The following is a 20,264-nucleotide window of genomic DNA, read 5'->3' as shown; positions in this document are numbered from 1 at the left end:
GGAGCTGCACCTATACCTGATAGGCTCCCCGGAAATACTTGTTGAATGGATGAAAGAAAAACAACCCCTCAGAGTAGCTAGTGGCAAAAGCAACAGCACAGGAGGGGATTTTGGTGCCAAGCCTGTCTGCTGACATTTCGATTCTGAGATAAAACTCCTGCCAGAGCATGAAATATGAATGTCACTCATGTCACAGCTTTGCCCTGAGCTGGGCTCGCAGGAGATTTCCTCTCTGAACGCCACTGAATGCTTGGTTGAGACTTGGACAGTGCAAGGAAGGGGTAGGTTGGAGACTGTCTATTCTACTACTTCTCTCTGAGTTCCAAAGAGTCTCCACTCCCACACTGCAGTTGGGTACTGTCTCCCAGAGTTTGTCAAGCTACTCCCAGTTTCACCACTTGCTTCCCTATCACCACAAAGATGGGGGGGAAATTAGTCCATTCTTCACTCAGAGGAGAGACCCCATTTTCAGATAAGGAAACTAAGGTCTTCCTAGGGATCTCCTGGGTCATTCCTTTAGGCACATGTGTATGCCCAAGTCTGGACTTACAACATGTCAGTGTTACTTGAAGCATCACACAAACCTGTAAGGAAAGTGTCATTATTCTCCCCATTTAAGAAGTGCAAGGACTACTACTCAGAGAGGTTAAGTAACTGGTGCAAGGTCACGCAGTGCGCAACCAGAGTTTAAAACCAGGTCTGCTCTTCACACTGCCTTCCTGTGGAGTGGTGGAGAAATGGAGTGCACTTGTGTATTAGGCGCACAGCTGTCTGACAGATTTCTGCCAGCAAAGGGTGGGGAGGGGGAGTCAGGGCCTTTGCATCTGCCATTTGCTTTATCCCAAAAGACTTCTCCTTGATAAATGCCCTGCTCACGCCTGCATTTCCCTCAGGTCTCATCTCAAAGGGTACTTTGCCGTGAACACCTTCCTTCCTTGGACCACTGAGTCTAAGACACAATTCTTCCACTGCCCTCGCCCCTTTATCTTTTCCCCATAAAAGCTAATACCACCTAAAACACTATGCTGTCTAATGTATTTATTTGCTTATGTTTGTCTCCTCTGAAAATGTAACATGAACTGTCTTACTCACCATTATAACCTCAAGGCCTAACACAGTGCCTGACACCTAGTACCTATTGGCTCAATATATGTTGACAGACAGTATGAATGACTCACTGAGACTTTCCCCCTGGTAAGTGAAAGAATATGGAGCATCTATGGAGCGGGTTGACCCGCGTGCACCTCGTCTCATCCGTGGCTGTTACACATGTTGCTGCTGGTGTTACAGGGCAGGGAGTCCTGAGTACTGGGAGTGTTAGGGGGAAAAGGATGTCCTAAAGAGGACTTTTTGCTTTCCACTATGGACAAATACCTGGAGGGACTGGTTTTCTTTCACACTGCAACCTGGTAAAAATGTTCATCTGAGACTGCATCCCAACCTCCATATATTCGATCTTCATCACCATGGAAATGGTGGCATAAAGTGAAAGGGGGGAATTGTTAGGCGGAAAAGGATGTCCTAAAGCTAATTCCATACAGGCTTTGTGGACTCCACCCCCACCCCAGGCCAAAGCCAAAGACACTGGGAACTCCAAATCCCATCACCACCAAAGGGAAGGTGGCTGGGACCTGAGGGTGGGGTTAAGCAGCCAGGTTGATATAAAGCCAGACACGTGGGCTTTGGAGGGGTCCCCCATTTTGGCTCTCCGCCAGCTCGCAGCATCCGGCCAGCTCGGAGAGTGCTTTTTGGGTTTCCAGATCGGCAGATCGGGTAGGACGCATTAAAGACTTTATTTCCCTATTTTCTCCCTGAGTTGTACATTTTCCTTATTTCCTTTTCCCTTGTAAATAAACCTTTTATGAACCTTTTGTGTGTGCCTGTAGTGGAGTATTCATAAGTCCCTTGTAAGCGCGCGGGTGAGGGCCCACAGCCAGGAACCCGTTCAATATCGGGGCTGCTCTCCAACAGCAGTACCGAGGTTCCCAAGGCATCCAGGGCTCATGGCCGGGCAGGGCTGCAGAGGGAGACGCGGGTGTGCCTGGAAGATGAAGCTGTGCATCCACGCCAGTTAGGGCACTTGACCCCTTGGCGCCTGGCTCCAAGCCCAACGCGCTTTCTAAGATGGGGCAGAAAGTGCAAGGGATGCCCACGGCCCCCAGAGCCCCGGCAGCGCATTCTCCGAGCGCGGCGGCTGCGCCCGGCCTTGGCCTCCAGCCGCGCGGGCCGCACCCTGGGCTCGGAATTCCTCCGGCCGCCCCCGCCCGGCGCCTCCCGCCGCCCCCGCGCGCAGCGGCCGCCCCGCGACCCGGGCTCCTGCCCTGCGGGGGCCGCCGGGCCGTAATGACAGGCGCGCCTCGGCCACGGGCCGCTGGGGCTCCCCAGGCTCCCCCAGACCCCGGCCCGCCCGCCGTGGGGCCCCCAGACTCAGGGCGCCCGCCGGCCCCGCGGGTCCGCGGGAACCGGCAATTTCCAGGGCCGCCTGCCCCGCGCCCGCTCTGTACTTAGCCTGATGACGGGTTCCCGCGGCCCTAATGGCGGGGCGGGCGGCGGGTTCAGGGCGGGCAAAGCCGGCCCAGCCGGTCCCGTGCTCGGCTCTCAGGCGGCCTGTGTCATCCACCAGGAATTTCTGTTTTCCCCTCCGCGGGGCTGGAAGAAAAAACAATAATTAGGTCACTGGGCAGGCGGCAGAGAGGGTGTGGGACAGGCCAGTGGCGCCCTGATGGGCAGGGAAAGGGTCTGGAGGACGGTGGGGCAGGAGTGGCCCCACAGTGCTCCCTGCCCCCTGCCTGCCCTCCCCGGGGGGCCGGCTGATGGAAGGGAGGCCCGCCGACCATTGCCACCAGTCCCTCGTGGGTCCGTCCAGGCCACAGCGTTGATTGGGCACCTCTTTTGTGCCAAATTCTGTACTAGGCGCAACAAACACAAAAGAAGGAAGGATTTGGTAGGGAAAACCAAGAGCAACCTAGCAACAGTTCTCAGTGGGAAGATCCTGGGGTGCAAAGGAGGTTCAGAGGGGCTATGCTTTCCTAGAAGAGGGGTAGGGGAGAAAAGATTTCCTGGAGGAAGTGGCACCTGCACAGAGGCCTGAGAATGGAATGAGGATGAGCCAGGCCAAGTGGGAAAAGGAGGCAGGAAGGGCATTGGGGGTTGGAAGGAACAGTGTGTGCAAAGGCTTGGTGGGCAGACTGATTGCATGTTACAAGGCTTGAAAGTACAGTAGCGAATCATCACATGAACTAATATTGAGTGTGACTTCATTGATTAAAGACACATTTTGTGGTCCCATGAGGCCCCTAAACACAAGCCAGTTTCTTATGTGAGTTGACCATCAGTAACTGATGGTCAGCCTACAATGTGGGCAGCTATTGATATTTCTACAATGCAGGAAAACATTACTAAGAACGCTAGGTCTGAGTACTGCACTTATGGACAGTTTAAGGGATTTTTCAGGGGTCACTTGAACTTAGCACATTTCTCACCTTTCCTTCAGACCTGGGACATAGGGGATGACAGAGCAACTCTGTCTGTCTACATTACCAAAATATGAGTGAGAAGACAAAGGAGACAGGCAGGATTGGAGCATAAAGGCTCTTATGGGTCACAGTAGGGAGTTCACCAAAAATCCCCGAATAGCCAAAGCTCTTCTGAAAAAAAAAAGAAGGGAATGGAGGCATCATACTTCCAGACTTCAAATTATACTACAAAGCCATAATCATCAAAACTGCATGGTATTGGAACAAGAACAGACACACGGACCAATGGAACCGAATAGAAAATCCAGAAATAAACCCACAGATTTATGGTCAACTAATCTTTGACAAAGTAGCAAAGAATATGTATTGGAGCAAAGAAAGTTTGTTCAATAAATGGTGCTGGGAAAACAGAGTTTAGATTTTATCTTAAGGGAAATAAGCAGCAATGATTTAAAGTAGGGTAGGAAGGGACAGGATAAGATTTCTGAAAACTAGTAGCTAATAATAACCACTACTTAGCACCTATCATGTGCCTGCACAGGACTGTTTTACACACAGCTCACTAAATTTGACAACAATCTTGTGAGATTATTTCTCAGTCCTACTTTATGAAAGAGGAAACAGTTCAAGGAGGTCATTTGTCCCAGGTCACCAGCCAATAAAGGGCAGAACCAGAAATCATTCATGCTAGGCTCTGTCCTAGGGGTTCTGGGGAGATGGGGCCTCAAAGAACTTGCTGCCTGCTGGGGATGTGTGTGTGATGTATCAGTCAGAGCCATGTCAGAGCAGAATTTGTCTCTCTCCCATGATGATCAAGGGTAGATTATCCAGGACTGCGACGGTGAGATGCAGGCACCCAGGCTCCCTCTGCTTTGTCACTGGGCCATCTTGGCTCCCCAGCCACACCCACACTCTGAGCAGACAGGAGGGGAGGGAGTATGTCCTTTCTCCTCAAGCATCATCACTCCTCCATCTCCTTCTAAATCTGTGTCTCTAGCCAAACTGTATCCAAGTCCACATCCACATGTGAATCTACATCTCCATGGATAGACCCACCAATTCCCCAGCATCCAAAGCAGTAGCTCTAAGGCTAGATGCTTTAGTGTCTAAAAGGTAAAACAGAGAGGGGCAAACTGGCCCTAGTGGTGAAGCAAGGAAACAGAAAACATTACAGTGAAGAGAATCCTTTCACTTCCTATTGACATCCTATTGGCAGTTTTCATAACAAAAACATTCCGACATGTAATATTCAATTTATCTGAACAAAATAAAATAGTTTTAGTAGGGTGATGATCATAAGAAATTAATTCCTAAAAAATGTTTTCTTAGAAAATTGGAGTGTGTCATATTTAGCTGTAATTTTTTTTTTTTTTTGATCAGAAAACATGGGAGTTGCTTGACAAGTAGTTGCAAAGAGGAACGAGACAGACCCTGCACTCCATAGGTCTTCCAACTCCCTCAAAGGACAAAGTGGGGGACTCTGCAAATTGCCTTTGGTCTGTGCATTGGGGACCCTCAAAAGAGTGATTTGAGTGACAGTTTAAAGCACTAATTCACAAAGTCTGGTCCTCCACCAGCTGCATCAGCACCACCCAGAACTTGCCAGAAATGTAAATCCTTGGGTCCCACCCAGGCCTGTATAATAAGAAACTCCAGGGGTAGAACGCAGCTACCTGCATTTTCACAGTCCCCCAGGTCATGCTGATGGAAAGCTAAGCTTGAAAAGCACTGGCCCAGGGCCCTGCACCTGGGCTGAGAATGGGAAAACTTTGGTTCTAATCCTAGATCTGGTACTCCGAGGCTTTGTGACCTTGCACAAGTCAGCCCCTCTTCCCAGGCCTCTGTGTCTTTTGGCACAAACTGGTGGGGCTGACCCCGGAAGGCTGAGGTGGGCCAGGTCCTTCCTAGCTTGGACAGTCTGTGATCTCCTGACCTGACTCCTGGGAGTGGGGCCTGGGCCTGGAAGAAGGAATGTTGCCTTCTTTGGAAGGAGAAGAGCTCACAACATTCTGGTGACAGGAATGTATAAGAGGGATCACGTCAGACTCCTATGAGTGTCCCCACCAGGAACCATGTAGCCTTGCCCACACATGGGCTCTTTGTAGTCAGAGAAGGAGGAGGGTTCTAAGTATGTGCAGGAAACCCTCTGTCCATCTTGTCTTGGCCAGGACTCCCAGCTTTTCCATGTGAAAGGTCTGAGAACAGGCTGTGGCCTCTTGGGATCTGAGGGTGAGCTCCCTTTCTTAACCCCAAGATCATTTAGACTTGGGAAGGGACTGGGCCTAGATTCAAAGCCAAAGAACAGGTCTTAGATAACAACGATGCCCTCCCCAAGGGCATTTACCAGATCTGAGCCCTGAGGGGACGAGGCTCAGAATCACCAAGGACCTGTTCCACAGAGTGTGTCTGAACAGATCTGGGTGGGCAGGCAGCCTAGCGTGTAGTAAGTGAAGCTCCAGAGCCCAAACTCAGGACCCTAGGCTCTAGCCAGGGCCTTGCAGCCAGGACCCTGTGTGGCTTTGAACAGGTCAGTTTCTCCTCTGGGAATGAGTTTCACCATCTGCCCAATGGAGTCTTAATATCTGCCTAACTTTTCAGTTGCAGGGGAAGGAGGCAGGTGAAAATGCCTGGTCAAGTCCAAGGTAGGATGACCTGGCCTTCAAGGGGGTTGTGGTTAAAAAACCTGCATTTGGTCTTGCGTTCTGGCTTCCCAGCTCTCCAGCTGTGTGACCTTAGCCAAGTCACAGGAACTCCTGAGTCTCACTTTCCCTGCTGATGAAACGGGAGGGAGGCAGGGGAGAGACTGACAGGAAAGGGGTCAGGCACACTGTAAGCATTTGAGCCACATGTGCTGTGTTAGTTCTCTGTGGCACAGTGAGTGGCCCCAAAAGTTAGTAAATTAAAACAACACATTTATTATCTCACCATTTCTGGGGGTCAGGAGTGTGGGCATGGCCTAGCTGGCCCTCTGCCTCGTGGACTCTTCCAGGCTGCAATCAAGCTGCCAGCCAGGACTGCAGACATCTGAGGCCGACTGGCTAGGTCTGCCTCCCTCATTCACATGCTGGTTGGCAGGATTGGTGCCTCATGGGTTGCTGGGCTGCAGACCTCAGTTCCTTGCTGGCCTCGCTGGCTCTTGGCTGGAGGCCTCTTGGCCACGTGGGCCTCTCCATTGGGCAGCTCACAACATGGCAGCTGGCCTCACTCAGAGGGAGCAAAGAATGCCCCAAACAAAAGCCAGGGTCTTTCTGTAACCTGATATCAGAAATGACAGTCCATCACTTCTGTATTCTTTTAGTGGTCACCAAGCCCAGCACACACCGAAGGAGAGGGGATCATACAAGGGCATTAATGTCAGGAGGGTCTTCTTAGAATCTCCCTGCCGTGTGTGACAAACCTGTCCCAAGCAAAGCTCTAAGATGGAGGGAGCTCCAAATGGAGGGAGAAATTGGAGAGGTTAAAGAAATGTGCTGCTGGTGTGGGCGGAGAGGGGGGGTTCCTCCTGAGACAGCGTCCCCAGTGCCTGTCCATCCTGATCTTTATCTTCACTGCAGGGCCTGTCTGATGGTAGGGGGGTTATTTGCAGCCAGCAAGAGCTGCATTCCAGGGCTGGGTACTTAACATTCCAGAGCAGCTCTCAGCTAATTATTGCCTTGCCTGTCTCAAGCCTGGACCACCCAGTTCCCCTGAGTACCATGACTTGGCCAGAGGACTCCCATAGCTTTGTTCCTGGGTTATGCTGAGCACGCTAGAGATAGGCTGGACTCAATCAGGCTTACACAGTAGTGAATCAGTGGCAACATCAGAGCAGGAGCCTGGGTTCTCTTACCCGTGCCTGTGGTGGGCAAGGGGCAGCTATAGCCGGGCCTTGGGGCTGGGCCTCCTGGGGACCAAGGTGACTAAGACCTCAGACAAATGAATACTTCTCTGAGCTTCCATTTACTCACCTTTAAAAAGGGGTATTTTTCTAAGATTCCTGACACCTGACAAAGACAAATTTGAATTCCCCTTGATTAAACTTCAGACAGATGCCTCCAAACATTCTTTTCAACTAGGTCTCATCCCTAGGCCTTCTCATTGGCCTGCCTAGTCCAGTTTTAGGAAGAATTCTGCAAAGGCAGTTAAGCAAGACGCCCCCTACTTTTGATATAATTATAATTAAGAAAATCAGTAATTTCACATCCACTAACCCCCCCTCATGCTGCTTGTTGGTGGTAAATTCCCAGCTGTCTTTGCTCTGTTTGGAATAGAGCCTGATCTCTCCATCAATGTACTGGTCTTGGGCCTCCCTGGTGATGCAAGGGATTAAGACGCAACCTATGAAGCTAACCACAGCCTCTGCAGCACAAGTTCGATCCCCGGTCAGGGAGCTACCCACATGGCACAGCAGACCTCTCCTGACTCGCCCACTGCTCCCCTCAGCAGTGTATTTCAGTCAATCTGCCTGTTCTGTTCCCTGTGCTGTCTCTGGTGGATCCTCTCACCCCCGCCCCCACCTCCCGTGCCTCTGGCCTCTACCCCAACTCTTGTATGCATGAAAAATAAAAAATAAATTAAAAAAAAAAAAGTACTGATCTTGATATCAACAGTCCCAAAGAGTCTTCCTCACTGTTGTGATAAGCATCAGAATATCTCTTTCTTTGGCAGTTACAGTGCCTGTGACTCAGATAAAGTCATTTGCATCATTGGACCCCTGCACTTCTCACCCAAAAACATCAAGTGAGCACCTTGGAAGCTTCCTCGCCACTCCTGACTGACTGGAGACCCATTGGTGAGTCCAGCCGGCACTCCGGGTGACGGTTTGTTGAGTCATGGTGAGGACACATTTCGACTGTGACAATCTACTCTCTGAGGCTGGGTTGGGGTCCCAGACTGTTTGCAAGGCACTATGAGTTAAGAACGAGGTGCTATTATTAACTATTAGTTAAGTTGATCCCCTCCTCGTTCCCCTACTGACTACCTCACCACCACAGTACTCTGCCCCATTCCTTTCTTATGGTTTGATACTCCTAAGGAGCATTTGGAACTTCAGTGGCGTCCCCAAGCTGGCTCAGCTAAGACCTTTCCCTTCCCATCCCTTCCTCTCCTCCTCCTACCACCTTTGAGCTTCCGTTTCGTTGCTTTGAATCATTTGATATATTCCCTTCACATGCCTCCTCCAGCCCCCTGTCCAGTCCTGCCAGACTGTTCCCTTCCCACTCCAGCCCCTGCCACCCCTACAGTCACTTGGACCTTAGCCTCCTTACCCCCATCAGAGGTTCTCAAGGGACTCAGGGACTGCCGAAAGCAACTACATATTAGGGGAAATGAAAATCTTCGAAGTCTCCTCCATAAATTTAGGTAACCTAAACTTGTCCCATTTGCCAGAAACATAATTCAGATAAAATCAAGTGGAGCACGGTAAGAGCGATTAGATATATATCAGTGAGTTATATCTAATGGTTAAAATTTTACATGGAGCTATAGTCTCTCTCTGTGTGTCTGTATGTTTAGATGTGGTTATTTTCCTACTTCGATTAATTCATAAAATACCTTGAAGGAGCTCGTTTAAATTAGCTTAGCGATAAACACATAAATTAATATTCTAACACTCCCCCAAACATAAAAACTAACCCTAATGTTTTTCAAGTTCACATGATTTGAGTAAATCTTTGGTAAATAAGACTAATTTGGAATTATAGGTGAAATGAAAATAGGTGTATCTTTTGACTTGTTGGTAGTAGGCAAAATATGAGCAAATGTTTTTATTCTACTTCGGTACACTAGTCAAATAATATATTTACTGGTCATGTAAGATCATAAAAATTAAAACAAACGTGCCAGTAAAAATGCATAAAAATAGTTGGTTACCATCAATGTATATCCAGTGTAGCAGTAAAACAAAAAAACCATGTATTTAACTTCGTAGGATTTTTGTTTTTGTGATTTTTTTGATATATGTGTTATAGAAATAGTTAACAAGGAAATAACTTGAGATTATTAGTAGCTTTATTGTCTTATGACATTTTCTCAATCAATTCAAATATAATTGTAAGAATATGTGTAATTAAGTTCATGTAAGTGACAACGTTTTAGAAATGAACTTCTCAACAAGAATTATATATTAGTGTATTTGATCAAAAAGTTTCCAAAATCTTTTTTGATAATTTGCAAACTTGGAGTTATGATAAATAATACATATTCATTGATAATTTCTAAATAAGAAATTACTGAAATATTAATTTCTAAGGCTAAGTTTAAGTTTATATGCTTTCAGCTTTTTACCTTTTACATGGTACAGAAAGACTAAATATATTTGGGTCTATTAATAAACATGTGCTTTTGGCATACTGAAAAATTGTATTATGAGAGAACATATACCCATAAAATTATGAGATGGTATATTTCTAAAATTTTCTAGTCTGATAGAAAATCCTGGCATGTGACAGACAATCATGATTGTATAATTCCTAGGTTTCTCTGTTAAAAAATGTTACTAATGGCTAATATATAAAATTAACATATGTAAATGAATGATTAATTTATAAATATATTCATTATATTGATATATGTAATACATGTAAATCATCCTAAAAACAATAAGAATGAAGGGAAACAACTTTGTGTGAAAAATTTGCAAGGAATGTAAGATATCATTTTAAGGGAAAAGAGAATAATATAGTCCAAAAGTGAAAAAAAAAGAAAAAAAAAAACAGAAAAAAACCTGAATGTATATAAAACATCATAGAAGGAAGGGATTTTTTTTCAACTTGATCTAGAATATTTACCAAAAAAAAATACAGCTAACAGCATACTTGATGAGAAACTAAAAGCTTCAGAACAAGGCAATATACAGAACAAGGCAAAGATGTCTCCTCTTATCATTTCAACATCATCCTGGAAGTACTAGCTAATGCAATAAAACAAGGAAAGGAGATAAAATGTAGAACAAATCCTTGAATAACTTTGTTTTGTTCGCTGTCATTTTGAATGTTGTTGAGGAAAAGCCTATCTGAACTATTCCTGTCCAGGGCCACTCTCTAGGGAATTTGCACATTCTCCACATGTCTGTATGGGCTTTCTCCAGGTATTTCAGTTTCCTCCCATATCCCAAAGAGTGCACATTAGGTTAATTGATGTGTCTAATATGTCACACTATGAGAAGGGAGGAGGAGGGAGACCTGTGATGGAATGACATTCTGTTAGGGTGGTTCCCACCTTCCACCCCGAACTGCTGGGATAGGTTTGAGCTATCACTGATCCTGAACTAGAATAAACAGGTCAGAAAAAATAAATGAAATCAATTATTACTTAATATTAGAAGTGTTTTCAGAGTCTTTTTAGAAAGTTGATGATCTTTAGTGACTAGAAATATATTGTAGGAACTGAATCCTATTTATATAAATTAGTCTCTGGTAAAATTGGTTTCATATTTTATATCATTTCCCATAAAGTCACAATTTCCAAGAAGTTTTGTGACATTAAATAAGGATTTACTGTGTACAATTTGGGAGGGAGGAAATTAAAATGTCTTTGTTTGAAGATGGCATAATCATCTATGTAAAAAATCTAAATGAATCAACATAATGACCAACATGCTAGTGATGATTGTAGTTATAGAATACAAAGTACGTAGACAAAAGTAAATCACTTTCCTATGATCTAGTAATGAACAAGTACAATTTCAAATTTAAAAATTGTAGAAAGTTTGCAGAAAAGGAATCTTATCTGTTAAGGTCAAAGGTAGCTAAGATTGGGTGAATTTATAAGTGTTTTTAAAGTATTTTAGTATTAAAAGTACACTAATACAGAATGGCAATTTTATATTCTCTCTGTTAAAACAACAAAATTTTCTTGGATTATTGGTCTCCTTGTAAGAAGAGATTATGAAAGAGATTTTTCTTTAATTTTGCAGTACTCTGCCCAGGAAATAATGATTATGTTTTTTATCAGAATATTTTTCTGTACTCTATTTTAACCTTTATTATATCTTTTACTATTTAAAAGAACTAAGTTTCGGGCCTCCCTGGTAGCGCAAGGGCTTAAGACACAACCTATGAAGCTGTCCGCAGACACTGTAGCACGTGTTCTATACCCCGGCCGGCCAGGGAGCAACACACGTGGCACAGCAGACCTCTCCTGACTCGCCTGCTGCACCCCTCAGCAGTGTACTTCAGTCAATCTGCCTGTTCTGTTCCCCACTCTGTATCTGGTGAATCCTCTCACCCCCCTACACCTCTGGCCTGTACTCCAGCTCTTGTATGCATGGATAAATAAACCTTAAAAAAAAGAAAAAGAACTACATTTTCTCACCTTTGAAAGAGCTAAGGTTTTCTTTTGCAACCATGAAATCTTTTATTCTCATTTTTGGTTAAATAGGCAGCTAAGTATTGTTTCACAGTGACCTAGGATCTTATTTAGTCAAGTGCTCAGACACTGACAGTTTTGCCTTCCCAAAAATCAACTCATGAAGGAAATCTTAATCTTGAATGGACCTTGAGATTGTCCCTGGCAAATCTCAAAGGCTTGGTTCTCTCACTTTGTAAAAAAAAAAAAGTTAAAAAATAATTTGGCTTACTATATACAGCAAAAACTTTAAGACATCATTAATATAAATAGAAGACACAAAGAAATGGAAAGATCTTCCTTGTCCATGGATTGAAGAGTTAACATTATTTAAATGGCCAAAGTAATATACAGCTTTAATACAATCCCTATTAAAATTTCAATAGTGTTCTTCAAAGAAAGAGCAAATATTACTGAAATTTACATGGAACCACAAAATACCCAGAATGGCCAAAACAATTATGACAAAAAAGAACAGAGGTATCACATTCACAAATGTCAAACTAGACTACAAAGCCATAGTAATCAAAACAGTATGGTATTGAAATAAAAAGAAACACACAGATCAAAGGAATGGAGTTGAGAGCCCAGAAATAAATCCATACTTATATGGACAGTTAATTTATGACAAAGGAACCGAGAGTATGCAATGGAAAAAGGACAATATTTTCTACAAATGGTGCTGGGAAAATAGGACAGCCACATACAAAAGAATAAAACTGAAATACTATCTCACACCATACACAAACATTAACTCAAAATGGATTAAAGATTGATTATAAGAGCTGAAGACATAAAATACATAGAATAAAACAGGCAAAATACTCCATGACATTGGCCTCAGAGATGTGTTTGGGGTCTCAAATCCAACTGCAAGGTAAACAAAAACAAAATAAACAAATGGGACATTCCAAACTAAAAGGCATTTGTACAGCAAAAAGAAACTATCGTTAGAACGAAAAGACACCTTATTGAATGGGAGAAAAAAATTGTACATCATACATCTGACAAAGGGCAATATCTAAGATCTATCCAAGATCTATTAAGAACTTGTATGATCTAACAACAAGAAAACAAATAACCCAACCAAAAAAATGGGTAGAAGACCTAAATAGACACTCTCCAAGGACATACAGATATCCAAAGGCACATGAATAAATGTTCATCATTGCTTGTCATCATGTAAATTGCAAATCAAAATGAAAATGAGATACCACCTGACATCCATGAGAATAGGCCATCTCAAAAGACCAGTGTTGGTGAGGATGTGAAGAAAAAGGGAGCCCTCATGTGTCATTGGTGGAATATAGACTAATCCAGCCCCTATGGATGTTTCTCAAAACATTAAAAATAGATTTGCCATATGATCCAGAAATTCTTCTGAATAAATAGGTATTTGTCCAAAGAATATAAAAATAGTAATTTGATGGCATCTATGCACTTCTGTGTTCATTAACAAAAAGGGACCTATGGAAAGGACTGTGTTAGATAACTTGGGCACAGGCTTCTGATGGCATTACTTAAATAACTGGAGACCATCCTATTGGACCAAAGATTTCTAGAACCCAGTAGAGAACCTGATTGGATCATAACATTACTAATCTAAAACCAAAAAGAACGAAAATTAATGACATAAGACTAAATGAACTGGGGTCCTCCCTGATGGCACAGGGGCTAAAGTCTCAGCACTATCGAGCTATCACCAGCTGCTGCAGTGAGTTCCATCTGCTAACCTACATGGTGCAGCAGACCTTTCCTGTCTCGCCCACTGCTCCTCTCAGCAGTATATTTCAGTCAGTCTGCCTGCTCTGTTCCCCACTCTGTCTCTGATGAATCCTCTCACCCTCTAGCACCTCTGGCCTACACCCCAGTTCTTGCATGCATAAATAAATAAAAATAAGTCTTTAAAAAAAAGACCAAATGAACTGATAAAGGATGATTACAGCTTTTTGTTTGTAATACTGCTACTAGATTTAATGAAACATTTATCTTTTTCTTCCTGCCCAACTCCTCCAAAATTTGGAAATTCTCGTTCTTAATTTTTTTTTAAAGATTTATTTATTATTTATATAAGCAGTGGGTACAGTCAGAAGCGCGGGAGGGTGAGAGAACTCATCAGAGCCAGAGCGGGGAGCAGAACAGGCAGACTGACGAAATACACTGCTGAGGGGAGCAGCAGGCTGGGCAGAAGAGGTCTGCGCGCCATGTGGGACCTTCGCCTGTGGCCAGGGATCAAACCGGCGCTGCAGAGGCTGCAGGCAGCTTCGCAACCTAGCGCTCAACCGCTGTGCCAACGGAGAGGCTCTTGTTCTTATTTTTATGGTAATATAATTATTTGCGAACAATAAGAATCTGTCCTTGTAGCCGGCCACAATTAGAAAGAGTGGTTATATTACAAAGCTTTGACTAGAATGTCATATTTGAGAATAATGTGCACAGAACTTGAGATGACCAGACAGACTGAAGGAACTAATATTAATTTTATATAATCAATGCTTAGAAAGCTCTCTTCACATAACAGGGCTGGTACCTGGCTTACAGGATTTCCAGACACAGAAATGAATAAAGAAGGCCACTTGCTGGCATGCCTAGGAAAAAGGATATTTTGGGAACCTTAAGAAAAGATATAAAACCCAAATCTATAGGTACTGGAGGTAAAATCTGGTGATGAGTCCTTGGCTTTATTCCCTACCCTTGAAAAGCTTTTAAAAGGCTAATCTAAGATTCCTAAAGACAAGTTACAGCAAAGCAGTCTTTAAAATGTCTATGTGGTAAATGGCCATTCTTGCTGCACTTATATAAATAATCAGACCAAATCTAATGTAACCAGACTTATTTTATAAACAAGAAGCGAAAGGGGGAGGGGGTAACCATAGAGAGAAAGTTTATATTTTGGTGGAAAACTGTAGTGTACCTTGTGAGTTACTAGATTCTAGTCCTATTCATTGGCTTTGATCTATTTTTTCACCTCAGTAAACCACATCTTATTTTTTACTTAGTTATCTTCCTATAAATTGTGCTGTCTTACATATTTTGTCAGTCCCTCACTAAATTTTCAGTTCTTCAAATTTCCTTCGATATCTGGCTACAACACTCCAAATCAGTGTTTCCAGTTTTTCTCTTATTCTCCTAAATTGGTATCACTGAGAACTAAAACCTGAGTGCCCAAAGTCTTACTGCACTGTCTAAATAGCCCTGTGAGCTGACGTTAGACACTTCCATGCTTTGCTCTGGGAAATAACCATGAGTGTGACATTGCTATCTATGTTTCTGGGCCATCATCAAAGACATTCAGAATGCAAACCAGGAAATCTGTAGATGCCACTGCTGTCCTCACTCTACCATCTAAAGATGCTTCCAGCCCAATTATCTAGAAATCTCAATTGCTGCCTTCTGGTCTCAGAAACTGAGATTGGAGTCTGCCCTAACCATTAAACTTTTCTTTAAAGAAACCGCCCTCTATTTGAACGCTTGGTTGTTCATCCAGCAACTATCCTCCATTACCAAGTCCCAAAAGATGGATCAGCTGGTCCTTAGTGAACAAAAGGTGACTGAATGAGAAGCGGACATAGATTATTCAGAGGAAAAAACATCTCTTCCTAGCTGAACAAGAGGAAGGACTGACAAAGACTCTCCTTGATTAAATTTCAAACAGGCTCCACTTAGCCCTCTTTCAACGAGGCTTCATCCTTGGAATTGCCTAGCCCAGATTTAGCATGAATCCTGCCAAGTCAATTTAGCGAGACTCCCCCCAAACCTTTGATAATGGATCACCCCCGCCTGCCTTGAGCAGTTTAGCAAGAGTCCCTCTCCTCTTGATGTCTTGTCTTAGTCATCTTCCACCACTGACCTCCTCATTCTTCTTGTTGGCTATAACGCCTCAGCTGTCTTTGCTGTACTCAAACTTAAATCTCCCCTACAATTCCAATACTCTCGACAGAGTCCTGAGTCTGTCTTCCTTACCATTTTAACTGTTCGAACAAGTGTTAGAATAATTTCTTTAACACATGTATCCTATTATACGTTTCCGTCCCTTCCCCATGCAGAGGGTCCCAGGAGGCCCCACATTCCCAATTGCTTCTTGGGTGGCGAGAGGGGAGGGCAGGCTTGAGGCAGGGGGCCCTTTGCCCCAACACCAGGAACAAGCACAGGGCTTGGGGGGCAGTGAGGCCTTGGGCCTGAGAAAGGCCAGCAGGGCCAGAATTCACCCAGTGGCCTTCTTGCCTTTCCTACTCTCAACTCTGAGGCCCCTAAGGAGGAGACCATGCAGAGGCAGCTCGAGGCAATGGAGGAGTAGCTCACAATTAAGGAAAATCTTGTGCTGGGCATTTAACCTAATCTTTGCTACATTGACTTTATCTCTGAACCCTCAGAGAGTTCTTTGCAGACATCATGGTATTTTTCCCTAATTATTTCAGCAACTACCTGGGAAGAATGAAGACATTTTCTTACATAAAGCCTGCACAGTGATGATACTCAGAAAATTTAGCATTACAATACAATTATCTAATGTACTGTCCAAATGCAAATTTGCCTGATTGTCTCAGTAATGTCCCTTATAACTTCTCCATCCTACCTAGGATCTAGTCAAGAACCAGCCTTTACATCTTTAATCTAAAATAGTTCATCAGACTTTTCCTTGCTTTCATGCTACTGGCATTTTTTTAAAAGATTCATTTTATTTTATACAAGAGCTGGGGTGTAGGCCAGAAGTGGGGAGAGGGGGTGAGAGGATTCACACAGACAGAGAGGGGAACAGAACAGGCAGACTGACGGACATACAATGCTGAGGGGAGCAGCGGGCGAGACAGGAGAGGTCTGCCGCGCCATGTGGGTTCTATCTCCCTGGCCGGGGATAGAACTCATGCTGCAGTGGCTGCGGACAGCTTCACAGTGCTGAGAGTCAACCCCTTGCGCCACCAGGGAGGCCCAATCACTGGCATTTTTTTTTTTTAAAGATTTATTTATTTATTTATACAAGCACTGGGTACAGTCAGAAGCGCCGGCGGGTGAGAGAATTCACCAGAGCCAGAGCGGGGAGCAGAGCAGGCAGAAGGACCGAAGTACACTGCTGAGGGGAACACTGGCATTTTTTTTAAAAGACCAGGTCTTTGCCAATTTGATTTGTCTGCCATTTCTCCGGACTAGATTCAGGTCCAATGTTTTAAGCAGGCACCTCGGTGCTTTGGTTTTTTTTGTTTGTTTGTTTTTTAAAATTTTATTTTTATATTCCCCATACAATTGCAACCCCCTTATTTTGACCCCTATGCCTCCTTTCCCGCCCTCCACCCCCCATAGTGTGTCTCTGGTTCATAGTTGTTTGTTGATTTTGATTTTTAATTTCTTATAGTTATTCTTTTTCCTGGTCCTTTATTTAGGTTTTCTAGATTCCTGCTATGAGTGAGACCATCCGGTATTTTTCTTTTTCTTTCTGGCTTATTTCGCTGAGCATGATCCCTTCCAGTGCCATCCATGTTGCTGCAAATTGCATGTGTTAATCTTTTTTGAAGGCTGAGTAATATTCCATGGTGTATATGTACCACATCTTCTTGATCCAGTCATCTATTTTTGGGCATTTGGGTTGTTTCCAAAGCTTAGCTATTGTAAACAGTGCTGCTATAAACATAGGGGTGCAGGTGCTCTTTGGAATTGATGTTTCTGTGTCCTTTGGGTAAATACCTAGGAGTGGAATTGCTGGATCATATGGGAGCTCTATCTTTAGTAGGTTGAGGAATCTCCACACAGCTCTCCACAGTGGTTGGACCAGTTTGCACTCCCACCAGCAGTGCAGGAGAGTTCCTTTTTCTCCACAACCTCGCCAACATTTGTTGTTGCTAGTTTTTTTAGTATGTGCCATTCTCACTGGTGTAAGATGGTATCTCATGGTAGTTTTGATTTGCATTTCCCTGATTACAAGTGATGTTGAACATTTTTTCATATGCCTGTTGGCCATTTGCATTTCCTCTTCGGAGAAGTTCCTTTTTAGCTCTTCTGCCCATTTTTTGACTTGGTGCTTTGTGCACCTCAGGTGGGTTTGTGCCGTTACTGGTGACATTAAATTTGACCCCTGGGTGGGGTCCGCCTGGTATCTCCACCATAGTGTTTAGGCTTTGGAGGGTCACCTCCACTTCATTTTGTGGATGAATAACCTGAAGCTCTGAGAGGTCAAGTGCCCTGTCACATACACACCCCCAGGGCAGGGAGGGCAAGCATGCTAACTCTACTCCACCTCAAATGCTGCACAAGTCTGCCTCTCCACAAGTAATACATAATCATATAGAAAAATGTGAAAGTACAGAGACACTAAAATTCACCAGGATTCCACTACCTGGACACCAATTTTTTTGTGGTTATTAACTTTTTGGTATATAACATTCTAGATTTTTCCCCATATGAGTACACACATCTAAATACATATCTAATTTTGTAAAAATAGATCACTTTGTTGTCCAAGCTGGTGTTTTCATTTAATAATACAGCCTAAGTGAAGGCACAGGCCATGTTTATCACCTGTTCTCCTGTCCCCTCAAGCCAGCCCCAGAGGTGGCAGAAATTTGACATGCCCTTGAAGGACCGGGAGAGAGAACTGGGGTGGGTGGACTCACCCCAAGGTGGTCCCCAGGGGTAGCAGATACCCTGAAGGGGCAGCAGGTAGGTCAGGACCACAGGTGCCAGCTCCTGCAGTCTTTCTTTCTGAAACCACAGCCCACACGTGGGGAGGCCTGGTATCTTCCCTCATTTGGGTCCCTTTGTCTGGCTGCTCATAATTCAATTCTCATCACATTTCCAGCACCTTCTGGATGCCAGTTGGGCCAAAGCCAGGCAAACTGCTACCTGATGAAGTGGTCAGGTGATTAGAAACCTGGATTCTGGTCCTCTGCTTTCTTCATTTGTTCACCCCACAGTCTGTTGTGCACCCCTAGCCAGGCCTGGGCTGGGTGCTGGGAATTCATGGTGGCACTGTGATGACAATTCATGTGGAAAGTGCTCAGTGGGGGCCTCCCTGGTGGCACAATGGGTTAAGTGTTGGCACTATGAAGCTGTCTGCAGCACGAGTTCAATCCCCGACCAGGGAGCTAATCGCATGGCGCAGCAGACCTCTCCTGTCTCACCTGCTGTTCCCCTCAGCAGTGTATTTCAGTAGATCCGCCTGTTCTGCTCCCTACTCTGTCTCTGGTGAATCCTCTCATCCTCCCTCACCTCTGGCCTGCACCCCAGCTCTTGTATGCATAAATAAATAAATCTTTTTTTAAAAAAGTGCTCAGTTGGAGCTGGGGAGGGTTGAGGTGTGGTGATCTGGAGTTTATACAACTTGAGGGTTGTTTATAAGGACAGAATACCAAGTGATGAATATAGAATTGATTACAGGTTTTTGGAAAGGAACCCTGAGCTTTCAAGTTCTTTATCTTGGGATAAACTCACCTCTAGCAGAAGGCACTCTAGAAAGGGGACAGACTCTCCACTGAGCACCAACTCCCCCGCACCCTGGAGACCCGCTCACCTTCACTCTACCTGGATCTCTAGTTGGGAGCCTTGTCTGTGCTGGACTTTACAAGAATCCTTTTAATATAGCTCCCCCTCTGTTTGCTGTTGGGATTTGGAAAATATTTCTGTCCATTTTTAGGATTTCTTCCTGCCACTTCATCAGGAAGGCTGCCAGTCAGCATGCACATCTTTCCCAACATCTACTGAGAACGACTCCACTCTCTGTCCACGTAATGAACACTGTCAGGGTTTCTAATATCTCCCTCCCTTGCATTCCTGAAACAAACTCCTGGAGGGTCATGAGGTGTTATTCTTGTAATTTAGTGTAGCACTAGAGTTCCTTTGCTAACATTTCACTTAAAACTCTTATATCTACGTCCATCATGAAACCAGCCAAGTTTCCTGCAAGCTGTCCATTCTATAGACTATTAGCAAGTATTAACAAGAGTGACAAAGCTCTCTGCTCATTTGTAAGGATGTCCATCTATTTAGTGAACTACAAATCATATGTATATACTTAGATTCTATATGATATATATTTTTTATTTATGCAATATCTTTGTCGTATAGTATGATCCCATTGCTTTTGAAAGTATACATTCAGAGAACTCAAATTAGTAAACTTCGCAGAGACCTGAGACTCTTTCCCTAAGCCTCCTCACATTAGCCATTTCTCCCAGGCCCCCCTGGCTTCCCATGACTCAGTCAGTGCTGAGTCTTCTCTCTCCACTTCTCTCTCCAAGGACAACTGCCCACCCTGGAGAGGACAGAGGCCAAGCTTATCCCCGTTCTCAGCTTTGTCCTGCACAGCTTCAACCAAGGGCTCCAGAGTCCTGAGACAGGCCTATGGCAAAGTGAGTGTCAGAGAGAACACAGGAAAGAAGGTCCCAGCCACCTGGGTCCTGAAAGACCTCCTAGGGGTGGAGGACTTAGGTTTGGGGTCAGGGGAAGGACCGTTTCCACCCCAGGTTGTCTGGG

This window comes from Talpa occidentalis, unplaced genomic scaffold, assembly GCF_014898055.3.
Source record: "Talpa occidentalis isolate TD23 unplaced genomic scaffold, MPIMG_talOcc4v2.1 talOcc4.11, whole genome shotgun sequence".
NCBI lineage: Eukaryota > Metazoa > Chordata > Mammalia > Eulipotyphla > Talpidae > Talpa > Talpa occidentalis.
The sequence above is the reverse complement of the archived record's forward strand: the minus strand, read 5'-3'. Positions refer to the sequence as shown.